Raw genomic sequence first — 15,830 nt, 5'->3', positions numbered from 1 at the left:
AACTTGCAAAAGATATTCTGACTTGAGACTTTGTCCATTGCTAGAAAACTCATTATTATCCAAATCTACTTATTGATCCATATTGTCTTTCATTCTCTTTTTCTAAATCAATGAAATGCAACTCTATTATGTATATATTAGCAAATAAATAATAACATAAAAACCACCCAAACAAGCACTAAAATTCTCAATTAAATTCTGAATGCTTGCAGAACAGCTACTTAGTTAACACAACTTTGAATTAAAAATCTTTAAGTTCATGTTCTGTTTTCCCTTAGTATTACAGTAAATTTGGAGAGTAACTCTGACAAGGAATCCCCATAGAATGAATAGAATTATACAGCTCGGTGGTAAGACAGCAACTATTTTTCCCAAAATAATTTGATTATACTTATTTCTAAGAAAGTAAAGTGAATAATGCATTTCATACAAGTGGTAAAGATGGGATAGTAAGATTCTTAAGAAAGAAACTACCAGCCAGACTAATTGAATTCAAATACCTTATCAGCTAAAGACCTTACTTAATTTTTCTGTGCTTTATTTATATCTCCATAATATGGGTCTAATAATAATATCCACTTTTTGGTATATCTATAGTCATTAAGACATTTGGCTATAAAAGTCACCACTTAGAAAATGGAAAATTATCCAGAACATAAGAAGTTATGAATATATTTATATCCTTTAACATACAAGTAAACATAGAAAGATTTATGGGCAAGTGTGAAATCAAATTCAGTAAATGTTCATTTGTGATCATTATGATGAAAAATTTTGGCTCCCTCAAAGCTCTTTCTATTCAATATCAAGTCAAATTTGTTAGAACTTATCATTAAACTTACCTATTATTCTGAGATTTCAAGAACTCCAGTAGACTCTAACCCTATTAGGTCAGACAATAAAGAAGATTAACCACACTTTTAAAAATATGTTTAACTGGCTAGAAGAGGCAAAATTAGCACTTCAATATTGTTCCACTTTTTCCAAGGTCTTCAGGAATTTTTGGTGCTAATCATATATTATGCATTGAACTTGTCTTATAGACTCTTCTCACATATGTGTGTGTTGGGGGAACAACAGTTTTACTCTTTCATCTTTACCAACTCAACCATTTAGAAAGGATTGACATTCTAGGTTTCTAACCTTAATTTTATTTCAGCAGAAGTAGTTAATTATTAAGAAATACTAACTTGAATGTGAATTCAAACTCTGCATCTGGATCAGGTCTCTCTCTTGAATTTTTTACGTTATAGAACCCAACAGCGGAGAGAAAGCAAACACACAAAAGGATTTAGAGTGCACTGTAGCCAGGGTGGGCTTCAGATGGAGACTTTTTTAGGAGCTTCAGACATGTTGACAGGACTCTGTTCTCTCCTAACTAAATGCTGCTCACTTCCAGATGGTTCTTTTATTCCCTTAGAGTCCCTCCCCTCTTGTTCTAGTAAGACCAACCACACTTCCTGGGGCTCTACACCTTGGGATTCAACAAATAGAAAATGTAGCATCACCAACATTAAAATAAAATTCAGATTCTTAATTCAAGTAGTCAAAACAGAAGCTCTAATTCAGCCCACAGGAGAGCCAATCAGTACAACAAAGGAAATTTAATCCTTGATGGCTGTGTAGCTCTCTATTAGGTCATGTACCCAAAACACAGGTAACAATGCCCCACCCAAACTATGTGAATTGGGGTGAGATGGAGGGTGGATGGCATAGCTGTGAACACTGATACTGCCCAAAGAAGAAATAAATCTCTGAAAGAAAACTGGACCTCTTGTGTTGGGAAACGAACATCCATTTTTCCTACAGTATCAAGTGAAGATAACACAGGCACAAGCCTTCTGTTATTTTGCAGCTGCTTTGTAACTTTATTTAGTAAATAAGAATGACTGCCTATTGTTTGACATTGATATAGATGTTGAGAAAAATCCACAGGCAAATAAAATCAAAATCTAGGTACCATTGTATTTAACAAAGTGAGTTGCTAATTGTCTATGTTGAAGAACTAGTTCCTATCCCACATTATACTACAAAAAAATAATACTTTTGTAAAATGAAACAAAATTAATTATTAAAGAAAAAATAATCTCACACTAGGAGCTAAAGAAATATCAAATTGCTATTAATATTAAATGTTAAATTAGTTAACATTAAAGCACTGTTAAACTTTCTAATACTTTTCCTTAATTCTAAAATTAGAAATTATTCGCAGTGGCCTCTGGACACAGACCCCACTTTGAAAAGCACAGCTTCATAAATATGCATTTAATTCATACAATGCTTATTAACAATGTTAAGCATTATTATGGTAGCAAGGGGGAAAAAAGTTGGGGGTATTCTCAAATAATAGAAATTTAGATTCCTGCCAAAGGGAATCTTTAAGAGATTTCTTTAAAAGGATCCTTTTAAAATCTATTTGGGAAAAGAAAACCAAAAAATGCATATGCATCTCTTTATGAAGTTATTATCATGAGTCAAAAAACTTTTTCTTTATAAAGGACGAGATAGTAAATATTTAGGCCATCGTCTTTGCCATAATCATTCCACCTGCTAACTCTTAGTCTAGGTCTTCAGTGTAGGAGTTAGAAACCAAATGCAAACTGGCCCCTAACAAGGAAAGTATTGACTCTGGTAATTAAAAATTCAGAGGCTAGCTTCAGATGAAACTTGTTCCAGGGGCTCAAATTGTGTTATCATTTAAGTTTTCATCTGTATGTAAGTTCCATCTTTTATTATCAGTCTCAGGCAGAGAGCACAGGTAGGTTCCAGGCCAATACCAATAGTCACAGTCCTATGAAAGTTTGTAATCACCTCGCTACATATAGAAGTCTCATTAGATTTTGTTGGCTCTAACTATGCACATGTCTATTCCTGAGTGAGTCACGGTGCTCAGGGAAAGTGTATGTTATCATGAAACAGATCTCAGCCTCTTCTTCACAATTTGTCCAGAGGGTGGTGTCAACTGCATCCAAGAACAGCAATTTAAGAGTCACACAGGGGTGAGTTATCCAGAAAAGAAATTAAGGTCCTTCTGTTAAAGCGAGGATGAATATGGGAGAGCAAAAAGCAATAATGTCCATAAAAGGAAACAAAGGTCAGAGAGGTCAGAGAGCTGGTGACATTACAAGATTGAATTAGGTTCCCTGTGTCAACACTTGTAAGCACAGTGAGTCCTCCCTTAACTTCATCAGTAGATTCTTGGAAACTGTGACTTTAAGCAAAAGGATGTATATTGAAAGCAGGTTCTCAAATAATGTTTCATTCAACATTGTCCATTTTATTTCCTTCTTCAACTTTATAATGAAACAATATTGAGAAAAATAATGTAATTTAAGGACCTGCTGTCTATAATTTCTGCTTTAAAGGAACTGACAGTCAAGGACAGAGGTGTACAGCTTTGCTTATCTGCAGAAAGTTATGATTGGAACTGAAGAGTGAGGTTTGGATGGACCATGGCACTGAAGTAAAACATTTTCTCTGCACAAAGCATGATCAAAAGAAAAATATATGGTGTTCTGTTGACTGTGATTAGTTTGGTAAAGAGAATTACACATTTTGTCATCATATCCATATTTGTTCTACTGAATAAGAGTTATATAAACTCATATAAAGCAAGAAATTGCTTCTGTTTTTTAAAGTTTCAGTTCCTTTACTTTAAAATGGAGACACTTTATTCTTAGGATTAGGTGAGAAATAAGCACATAAGTGCCCCAAAATGCAGCAGCTGTTCTGTCTGGGTCACATGGGTCTGTCTGATATGGTGGTTACACCTCACAGCACACTAGAGAAATGCCCTTGGGAGGGAAGACTGGACTGAGATAAGAGTGGATGATGAATGGGAAATAAATTTGACCCTATTCAATGTAGAGAAAAAAGATTTGGGGGCTAGAAAGTGACTTAGTAGAATTGATATTTTAGGGAGGCTATCTGGCAATGAGAAATCCATGCAGAATTGAACAAAAAAGACCCTGGACAAAGATAATTCTGTTCAGGAAACTCCACGATCAATGTTTTATATGTCTATGATGAAAATAGAGATTTCTTTTAAAAGACTCTGCCATATATTGTATTTGACATTTCTCAATATTCTAAGAAATATAAAGAGATTAATGGTGGATCCTTACATAGAGAAAGTGGAAGAGAAAGACCTTTCCTGGCAGTGAGTGAGGAATTGAAATGACCTTCACCTTCTATTAGCCACATCTGAAATCTCTAAGAATATGAAGTGACCATCAAAAGAAAAGTTTATTAGGAATTTCCAGTAAACAGCACCCTGTTTGTTTTCTCTTATGTGTAAGAGTAATTGGAAAGTGCCAGGTTTTATATCAGGAAATATTTAGAAATTTTAAGATAAAGGAAGCAAACATAACAGAAAATCATCTCCTATTACAACAGCAATGTCTCTTGATTCTGTACTGACAAAGGACCCAAATGGGTACATTTCATTCATTTGAGCTCATATATATGTCAGTGTTGACTCTATTTCTGATATTTACTTATATGTGCTTTAATCATCAGAGGGAGGTATTTACCACCTTAATAAGTTCTCATCCTTACTTGGTCTAGTCTCTGCCTGTATTCTTCTGTTTTTTTTTTTTTGGGGGGGGGAAGTTATTGGAAATAATAACAATTATTTTTGGTAAACCTAATTATATCAACAAATATTCAGCATATTTATTTTTATATGATTTGATTTTAACCATATTTCTAGTTCTTTAAGTGAGTGTATTTGCAGTTTAGGTTCTGGCCAACTGAAATATATGCATTGTGGCTTCATCACCACAGGTACTGGCAGAAATCATAAATCTTGTTTTACAGATTGGGTGTCTAAGAGAAGGAGAGAGATTAAGTGGATTGCCTAAGGTCACAAGGTAACACTGTCTCCTAGTAAGGCTTCTTAATTCTGTTTTTTGTGCCTGCAATCATTCAATCCATTTTGATGTTGGGAACTGTAGGGTCAGATTCTTTATCTCCTATGCTGCATCTTCAGGCAGTACGAGATTCTGACAGGTGACAAGACTATGTTTGAAGTGATTGTTCTCTTCCTTGGATAATGCAAGGGAATTGGGAGGAAATGGAATTTCCATTATATTTCATGAACAAACATCCAGGAAGGACTACTACATAACAAAAAGAAAAGTGTTACTTTAGAAGATATTTTTAAATTTAATAAAAATGATTCTAATTAGATCATTCAAATGCCTGGACATGCTCGGACTTGGCATACTATTATCAAAGGGTCATATTTAAGAGTTAACATTGACATCTTAATACTCATCTTCATATTTGGAAAATAAACATTGTTGGTTTTTTGTTTGTGTTGGACCTATATTCTGTTGTGTCTTATAGGATGAGCTATGGCTGATAGATGTCTTTATATAATTTCAGAACAATCAAATGAGTTTTCCCTGTTTGAATACTCTGTGCCCTCTAGCCAAACAGCAAGACCTCGCTAGTCAAAGACTAATAATGATGATGATTATATCTCTACATGCTTGTCACCTTTGAATTTCACAAAGCACTTTTACTTAATTTATCTTATTGGCCTGCCTATTCCATGAGTTGCTATGATATTATTCCCATTTTAAACACAGAGACTCTCAGTCTCTTTAAGGTAATTATCTTGCTCAAAGTTTCCCAAATAGTTGTTCATTTTCACCATATAAGGGACAGTTATTTAATGAAATCTAATGAAACCCATCAGTATGAGACCCATCATCATTTTATATTTCACTAAAAAAACCCTATAATAATGTATTACTAGTTATGCCTATTATAATGTATATAGTTATGCCAATTTCAGTAATGTTAAAAAGTTTTGTAATGTATATATAAAATAGATGCATGATGTTGAATCAGTTGGCTATTTTTCACTGCATTTTCTGATCTGTATATCTGACTTCTCTAAAAAGTGATCTCCATGGTCATTTTCTTCTTGTTGTGATTTATTCATCATGAATTCTCCTGAAATTGGCACTGGCCACTCCCAGAGTCTTTTTATTGTTTTAATTTTTAAAAAAGATATATTTATTTATTTGTACAAGAACTGGGGTGTAGGCCAGAGGTATGGGGGTGAGAGGATTCACCAGAGACAGAGTGGGGAGCAGAACAGGCAGATTTACTGAAATACGCTACTGAGGGAAGCAGTGCTGAGGGTAAGACAGGAAATGTCTGCTGCACTATGTGGGTTAACATCCTAGCTGGGAATCAAACTCAGGCTGCAGTGGTGACAGCGCTGAGACTTAACCTCTAGACCTCCGGGAGGCCCCTCCCAGAATCTTTTTAAAATTGTTTCTAATGCCCACAAAACCTAAGACTTCCCTTTTTTTCCAATATACATCTATGCAAATGTGCAAGTTCCAGAATGAGACCTCCAACTTTATCATTCTTGCTTGTCCCACCTCTTCAACTTTTTTGAATGGTATCTTTTCATTCAAACTAATTTTTCTAAAACTAAAGCCATTCTCTTTATTAATAACAACAGGAAAAATAACAAAGAAAAAAACAAAACACCAAAGCTACTGTCTGACTTGAAAAATGCATAAAAGTTGTAACATTTCCTCACCTGGTCTGTTTAGAAACTAGTGAATGATGCTTTTATTGAAAACAATATAACAGTTTCAAATTGGGTTCCTAAAAAGAAGCTCCAGTGGGGATCATTCTGGGAAAAAAAAAAAGCATGTGCATTAATTTGTATAAGAATAGCCATTGCGAGCTTAGTATTTTCTAGAAATGAACTTTTGGAATATTTTAATGATTTGTCAGTATCACATTTACCTAAATCCTATTGAGGTATTTAGAGAAACAGGCAAATTCCTTCCAAATTGATCTGCTTAAGACCCAGTAATGTGGGAGTAATCATCTCTACTAATCAAAAGTTTGGACTTGTTGTTCCTATGCATATAGTCACAGAAAAATGATCTGATACAGATACTCCTCAACCATGCATACCCTATTGTTCTTCACACCATTTTTGTCTCTTTTATCACTTTTTACTTTATTTATTGTCCTATGTTTGTCACCCTTGAATACTTGTTCACTAATGGCTAAATACATGGATAATACATCCTAGTAACTAGAACAGTGCCTGACATTTGAAAGGCATTCAGTAGTCTACTGTATATTTTATTAAACCTCCAGCATAACAAAGAATTGTTGTGTTGACTGAATAAAAAAAAGGAAAACAACACATTTATCACTCCTGTCTTCAATTTGTTGTGAAACTGTTCAATTCTTTGTTGGTAGTCAATACCTGTATAAGCCTCGTTCCTACCTGGCTTTGAAATGCACTATCTAAAATATCAAAACTTCAAGAGATAAATGAGATATTTTTCTTTCTGAGAACTCATTCTTGCTGATAGCCTGCAAAACAGAATTGCCAATTTAACATTGGTAACATGCTTCCCTATAGTGCCTATAGCAATACTGTTCACCTATTTAAAATTATCAAGTTTCTTTCCCTTCCAACTTTTAATATTGTACTATATCTTTATTAAATTTTAAAGTTTAATATTTTATACATTTGGATTTTGCTGGATGCACTTTTTCTCCTTATTAATTTCATCAGTAGTATCAGTGTTCTGCAAATTAAGGTTTGCTAAATAGAGTTATACCATATTAATAAGCCTAAATCTCTTAGTCCTGATGTTTAATTCATTGCTTTTATTAGTATATTTCCAAGTAGAAGATTTAATTTATCCATATTAGACTCTACCACATAGTGTCTTGCTCACAAAATCTTTCATTAAGTCTATTCCCCAGTAATGAATATTTTACCAATTTATCACATGAAACATCCCTGGCCATTATTACTTGGATACTCATCTGAGAGATTTTTCTAAATATATGAAGCTGAAAACAAACAAACAAAACCTAAACACAAAATAATCTTACTCTTCTATTAGAATATTCAATTCTGTTCTCAGAAAATCCATTTATTTGACTTAAATCTTGTGTTTTCTAATAAGTGTTTAGGAATTTAGGGAGCTATATTATGATGAAGGAAGATTATGTACTAGAATCAGATTTTTTAAAGGAAAATTATTTACTAGAAGCAGTTTTTTTTAATTTCATAAATAGAGGAATTTTTTTTCCATGGAATGGAAGCACTAAATATGATCTAGGAAGAAAAGATCAGGCCGTTGCTTCTCATAAAACTTTTTTTTAAGATTTATTTATTTATGCATACAAGAGCTGGGGTACAGGCCAGAGATTGGGGGGGGTTTGAAAGGATTCATCAGAGACAGAGCGGGGAACAGAACAGGTAGACTGACCGAAGTACACTGCTGAGGGGAGCAGTGGGGGAGTCAGGAGAGGTCTGCTGCGCCATGTGGGTTGCTCCCTGGCCAGTGGGGCATTGAACTCGTGCCTGGGATAGAGCTCATGCTGCAGAGGCTGAGGGTAGCTTCATAGGTTGTGTCTTAACCCCTTGCGCCACCAGGGAGACCTCATAAAATTTTTCATGAAGGTATACTTGCTCCCATAGGCTAACTACCTATGTACTCCATCCCACTAGTTTTACTATCTTCCTAGAAATGAGCTATGGAGAAGAAAGAGACTAACATTTACTGCACCATTTGTTTCAAACATTTGATACTTCTCAACGCCCTGTAACACTTCTTTCAAAAGTGGGATTTGAAGATAGGGAACAGTTTGTTGCAAAGAATTTACCAGGCAGGGGTAATGTGACATTGTAATTTATAGGCAGTACACGTATTTCATCATTCAGATGATCAAGTTATATTATTGATTCATATTGTATCTTAATCCACAGTTCTTGGCTTACAATGCCCCAAAACCTTGAAGTTTCCTAAGTGTTGTGAGTTATGAACGTATTTCTTGCTATGTTAGGGTAACTTTTGTAAAACACCTGAGGGTGGGAACTGTTTACTAGGGTGATTAGAGTGTTGGAACTACCAGTCCGAATTGCCTAACCTCAGAGAGGGAGATAGGGGAAAAGGGAGAGGGGCTAGAGGTTGAGGTTAATTGCCAATTACCAATGGGTTAATCATATCTAATAATTAAGTAGCCATAAAAGCCCAAAAGAGGGATTTTGGGAGCTTTTGGGTTGGTGAACATGTGAAGATTTGAGGTGAATGGTATGCCTAGAGAGGACATTCAAGTTCCTTGCTTTTCCTGCATTCCTTGCATCTCTTCCATTTGATTGCAGATTTGTATTTTTAGTAACCTATGCAATAAATCAGTAACCTGGTCAGTAAATGAGTTCTCTGAGTTCTGTGAGCTTCCTAACAAATTAATCTAACCTGGGGAGGGCATCTTGGGAACCTCTAATTAACAAGTCAGTCAGAAGCAAAGATGATAATCTGAGCTTGCAATGGGCACCTGAAGTCTGAGGAAGGGATCATGGGAGCCTGCAGTCTGTACTTTTGGTCAGAAGCACAGGTGGTAGCCTGGGCCTGTGACCAGCCTATGAAGTATAGAGTGATCTTGGGACACTGAGCCCTGTGATATGCCACTGTGATACATAGAGTATCCTGTGGAATCTGTTACTACTTCTGGGTAGATCTTGGTAGAAGTAAGCAGAATTTAGTTGAATTCTTAGACAACCTGCTGTACAAGTATCACTTGTTGCTGTAGGGAAGCCCCATACTCACCCCTCAGGGAAATTGATCTTATCATTGAAGTTTCCTGCAATCAAGGCAGGTGACAGATATGCTGACAAACCCACACCTATAGAGACTTGGATACCAAGTCTGCAGGACCAGAGAGACTGATATTGCTAATGACTACCATGAATTTTTATTAATGAATTGGTCATTGATTAAAGGCCCACATTAGAAGTCTCCTTGATTCATTTTCCAAAGTTATGTTTAGCATGTACACTTGTGGTGGGGAATACTTAATGAGAGCAAAGTCATGTTCTCAGCAGGGAAAAACTTGGAACATTTTCACAAGGGACATTGTGTGGCATGGGGAGACTTCTTTAGAGCTAGGAATAGAGTCCATTCAGTAACTACTCTGTCTATTCAAAACAATAAAACAGGGCCTCCCTGGTGGTGCAGGGGTTATAGACAGCTCTATCAAGCTATCGCCAGGCACTGCAGTACTAGTTCAATCCCTAGCCAGCCAGGAAGCAACCCACATGGTGCAGCAGACTTCTTCTGTCTCGCCCACTTCTCCCCTCAGCAGTGTATTTCAGTAGATCTGCTTGTTCTGCTCCCCACTCTCTCTGGTGTATCCTCTCACCTCTGATTTACACTCCAGTTCTTGTATGCATAAATAAACAAAACTTTAAAGCAAAATAAAATCATAAAATTCAATCTTATAGTAAAAAAATGAAATTGATGTAGTTTTTGTTATACTGTATATTTCTCTTGTACCCTCAATTTTATTCTCTTTCATAGTATTGTTTCATTTTTTCTTATGATTTGTATTCAGGCTCTACAATGACAATTCTTATGGGAAATCCAGGACAAAATCAGGAACTTTAAAACTCTGATCTATGTAAATGAGCAGTTATTATAGAGTTGATGATGAAAATGTTATTATTTCCTAAAATATTAATAGCCAATAGAGGAGTTTCTAATGTTTATAGACTGGCCAACCTAGAAAAGAAGTAAATTCAATGGTGCAAAGAATTTAATAATCTTGTTCAGTGTCTACCACTCTAATTGATTTATAGTAAATAGTCAATAAATATTGATGGAACAAATGACTGACAAGATATCAAAACATTAAAGGAAAGATGGCTTGCTTGGATAGGTTTGAAGGACCTTACGGAGTGGTTGATTACTATTTCAGCTCTGGAAAGCATTTAATGAGTGCATACTATTATGTTAGGCACCATACTGAAACCTTCATTTATAAAAATGAATAAGGATGGCCTCTCCAGAGGTTTTGAACTCTTCTAAGAAAGCAAATGTCAACATTTATTCATTTTTAATTTATTTTTGTCAGTGCTATGATACAAATACTCAGTTGTTATGAATGTAGACAACACAGTAAACCCAACCTAACTGCTGCGATATGTTTGCAAGTGGAATTGAGAACAAAGAGAAGGTATTTAGGAAATAATATCCAAAATGAAGTTTTAAAAGTGAGATGTCTGGGATAACATTGAAATTTTAAGTTAGAGCTGAAGGGTGGGGAAATCTAATTTATTTAAGGAAAGCTTCCCTAACACCTCCTTTACCCAAATGTAGAAACTTCCCCAGAGGTCTGAAAGCTCAGGTGGACATGGGCCATGTCAGTCTTTTTCACTAACTTATGCCTCATGTCTTACAGAGTTGGTGCTATACCAATATTTTATAGGAAGGCTGAGAGGAGCACAAGGAGAGAAAGGGAGGGAATAAAGGCTTACAAGTAAAGCATGATACCATCAGAAATGGTCCAGAGGAAGCTGGCCATTGTGTTATGGACCCCAAAACCAAGGCATAAAACACACTTGCCCCTGAATATGAATTTCCCTGGGAACTTGTTGACACTATTTAAATTTTGAAAAGAATATGCAAGTGCCCTTGAAATAAGATTGGATTGAAATTAAACTGGCTGGAGCGTAAGCATGGCTGTGTGACTTGATCCCTGAGCCTGTAATCTCTGTTCCTCCATACCTCCAGTCAAAGTGCAGTGGATTCGCACCTCCCTATCAATGTGGTGGGGGAACAGATGAGATGACACACAGGAACCCCTGCCTCGAGGATTAGGGAGTAGTCTTTAGGGAGAAAGAGTGAAAGGATTACTATTTGGAAGCTATAGGGAAGATGTTTGCCACAAGGAAGAAACTTCTAATAACCTAAGTTATCAAGCTGAATTGTGTTACTTGGGAGATTGAGACCTATCGCTTGAGTTGTAAAGACATTGGCTAGCAGACCACTGAGAATATTTTAAAGTGGGTCATATTAACAGAGTAGTAATATCAATAAATGATTCATGAGGTCTCCACCATTTCCTTAGACTATATTATTGTATCAACCTGTGATATGCATGGTAATCACTTATTGAATAATTATTCACAAGAACAATGTCTTATGTATCTGGAATATCAACTGGAGGGCTTAGCAGCAATTTTAGAGTATAAATGTTCAGAAAGAAAATCTTTAGGTATAAAATAGTGTATATATATATATATATAGTATTTATATATATATATGTGTCATATATATAATACATACCTTAGAATTACCAAAGAAAAATTAAAGTAGATATGACATACTTCGTCTTTCATGCTATTTTAATGGAAGAATTCCATTTTAGTTAAAATATTCAAATGAACAGGCCAGTGCCTTTTCCTCCCATTCTAGGTTAACAGGACTTTGGTGATTATAAAAAAAAAAAAGATGGTCAATGTTCATATTTTGCAGTTTAAACCTTTGCAAGATGATATGTATCTCAAAGCTGATTATATGATGCTCTAAATCTGATTTTAGATAATCCATTTTCATAAATGTTACTTCATATTATTCAATTGTGGTGGTTTAGCTTTATTTTTTTTTATTTTTTTAAAGATTTATTTATTTATGCATGAAAGAACTAAGGTACAGGCCAGAGGCACAGGGGGTGTGAGGATTCACCAGAGACTGAGGGGGAACAGAACAGGAAGACTGACCGAAATACACTGCTGAGGGGAGCAGCGGGTGAGGCAGGAGAGGTCTGCTGTGCCATGTGGGTAGCTCCCTGGTTGACCAGGAATCAAACTCTTGTTGCAGATGTTGTGGATAGCTTCACAGTGCTGTGCTTAACCCCTTGTGCCACCAGGGAGACCCTGGTTTATCTTTAATAACAACATTTAAACTTATAATTTAGGCCAACGAAATGCTTCCATAGGAGATAATAGTTTAAAATTTCCAAAATGATTATCTCACTGAATAATGGAATTAAATAGAATGTTAATGGAATTAGAAATACTTTCTTATATAATAAAATCTCTCTCTCTTTTTTTTATTTTTTGGTAGTTCTAAACTTTAAGCTCATGACAATAATACTAAAGGGGAGTGTGTGGAAAAACCTAATCATTGAGAAAATTTACAGGACAATAGGAATCATTTTAAATCTGGTATAACAATAAAGAGCCAACATTACTAAGTCTACATAATGATACCTATGCAGGTGTGCTATAGAGGATGACTTGCTGATTGATGCATGTTTCTGTTTTAAGTCATTATGTAGACTTATTCTAGAAAATGTCTACCATATACCATATGAAGTTATTTTTCTTCCTGTTGTAGGTAAAAGTCAAGTGACTTCCTTTTCAATGACAACTCCAAAAATTACTAAAAGCCATAAGAATGAATGATACACTAGTCTAAAGATATAATTTGAACCACACCTTCGATGAACAGTTTAATATTAATACTTTAAAATACTCTGTAATAAAACACTAAAAATGCTGCATCTAATATTACGTTAGTGCAACAGTATTTTATTCTCACGGAATTGATAAGGAAATAAGACAAACAAGGATATTTTGAAGTTAACTGAAGAAGAGTGGAAAAGGGGTGTCAAAATAGTTCTGCAAAAATAAAGAATTTTTAGTTTTATTCTTTGGAAAAATTTATTTCCCTAAGAGCATGGGTTTGTTCTAATTTGCATTGAGTTTAAGTTTTTTTTTTCCTCCCAGAAAGTATAAGAATGAAAACAAAAGTGGTTCTCTGGAAACTATAAATGAAATTGTAAGTAGATAACTTCCTATTAAACAAGAACTTTAGTAAGAATAGAATATTAAGGAGTATTACTACTTAGAGCAACAAGTCCAGTCCAGTCGGCTTAGGGACAAACAACAGCTGAGTCTATCACTCATGAAATTAAATTCCAGGATGGCTTTCATCTTCCTGTGACTAATGAAAGCTGCCTAATCCAATCAGCAACTGCCAAAAGCAATGTGGCAAGTTGGGATTTTTTGTGGGAATTAAAACCTTTATTTGATTTCTCTGTTCAAATTTAGGAATGCAAATGTAGCTCATGTTCTTCCTACTATATAAATGAACCACTTCACTTTAAGTGGTTATGCCAAAATATAACACAGGGCTTCCCTGGTGGTGCAAGGGGTTAGGTCACAGACTATGAAGCTATCCGCAGCCACTGCAGCATGAGTTCGACCCCACATGGCACAGCAGACCTCTCCTGTCTCACCCACTGCTCCCCTCAGCAGTGTATTTCAGTACATCTGCATGTTCTGTTCCCTACTCTATCTCTGGTGAATCCTCTCACCCTTCCCCACCCCATACCTCTGGCCTGTATTCCAGTTCTTGCATGCATAAATAAATCTTAAATATATATATATATATACACACAAATTGCTTGCAACTCCCTGCCCTGCTATCAAGGACAAACTACATTCTTTTAAACTCAAATATCACCATGAAAAATCTTTCCTTTCTTGACAAAGACAAAAGGTTAGATCAGATACACAGCATCAGAGAAGCATTATCTTGTCAAGTGTCTGGACTACATTAATACAGGGAGGAACCATTCAGTTAAAATTTTAAGTACAGCCGAGGGAAAATCTTTACTGGCCATTTATATTACTTTTGCCACGTGGAAATAAAAATAAGATGAATAAATCTTGGTGACTATTCTGAGGTGTACTGGAAGAAATCCAATTTAATTAGGAAAAATACTGCTAACTTGGGGGTTGGAAAAATAGGACTTTGAAACAAGTATAAGCCATTATAAAATCTGGTCTGTGATTAATAAGCAATGAATTCAACCTTGACAGATATGCACTGTTAGTTATTTATTGATGTTTCTTCATTTATGGTCTACATGGCATTCTCCTCATTCTTGAAGAGTAGGTGTAAAACTCTTCCTTGTTTACATTCATGTTCATTCTCCTCTTAAAAAGATAAATAACAATGAGACTGGGGATTCTTATGCTAGAAAAGTCTCAGGCTATTTAATTGTTTCCATCTTTCCCTACGGCAATGTTTACTCTAACCAGAACAATCCAGAATAATAAATATGGTCTGACCCATATTGTAAAATATGGAAGTTCAACTTGAAAGAAAGTATGTTGGGGACCAGGAGATACCACTGAGGAAGACAGCTGATCTGTTGTGCAAACTCCAGCTTAGATATGAAACTAAAATACAAGCTGCTTACCCATTGTAAAACTGATGGAGTAGTTCAGGTTATAAATATGTGTGGGCATGTCTTGGAAATTAAGATTAGATTTCTAATATTTTTTAAATGTTTCTATGTACTTGAAAGAATTGAGGCTTGGAATATACAGATGCAACTTTGGTCCTTGGGTTTTTCAGATATCAGATGTGTTTATTCATCTCTATGTTGATTGACTTATTCAACAAATGTCAGATGCACTTATGTGCTGGCAATATAGCAAGTAATAATAATAACAACAACAACAAAGGTGCTGTTATAAGATAAATATATGTAACATTTGTCCTCTGGGCATCCAAAGGTCATTAGGGGAAAATGGGTAGAAGGGTGTGTGAGGATCCTGACAGAGGAGGCAGCTAATACATCACACTCTTGACAGTTCAAGGACAAAGAAAAGGCTTTTTTCTAAGTGAATTAATTTCATTAAGGTGAAAATTTAACTCTTTTTTTAAGATTTATTTATGTATACTTACAAGAACTGGGGTATAGGCCAAAGTTGTGGGGTGGGGGTAAGAGAATTCACCAGAGACAGAGTGGGGAGCAGAACAGGTAGATCGACTGAAATACACTGGTGAGGGGAGCAGTGGGCGAGTCAGGAGAAGTCTGCTGTGCCATGTGGGTAAGCTCCCTGGCCAGGGATCGAACTGGTGCTGCAGTGGCTATCGCAAGCTTCAAAAGTTGCATTTTAACCCCTTGTGCCAACAGGGAGGGCCCCTCATTTTTTCTTTTACTATTTCATTTGAACATAAAGTAAA

General features: G+C 35.5%; 1 long non-coding RNA gene across 1 annotated transcript in view; it reads right to left on the bottom strand.

The window, feature by feature from the left end:
* Nucleotides 1-6,605: 6,605 nt before the first annotated feature.
* LOC119237090 (uncharacterized) overlaps nucleotides 6,606-15,830 on the bottom strand; it is a 28,202-nt gene continuing 18,977 nt past the window's right edge. The window contains exon 3 of the long non-coding RNA XR_005123189.2: nucleotides 6,606-6,661. This is a non-coding gene — a long non-coding RNA (uncharacterized LOC119237090). The remainder of the gene's footprint in view (nucleotides 6,662-15,830) is intronic.

The sequence above is a fragment of the Talpa occidentalis genome, unplaced genomic scaffold, assembly GCF_014898055.3.
Source record: "Talpa occidentalis isolate TD23 unplaced genomic scaffold, MPIMG_talOcc4v2.1 talOcc4.9, whole genome shotgun sequence".
In the NCBI taxonomy this organism is placed as follows: domain Eukaryota; kingdom Metazoa; phylum Chordata; class Mammalia; order Eulipotyphla; family Talpidae; genus Talpa; species Talpa occidentalis.
This window is presented reverse-complemented; position numbering and strand designations above follow the sequence as displayed.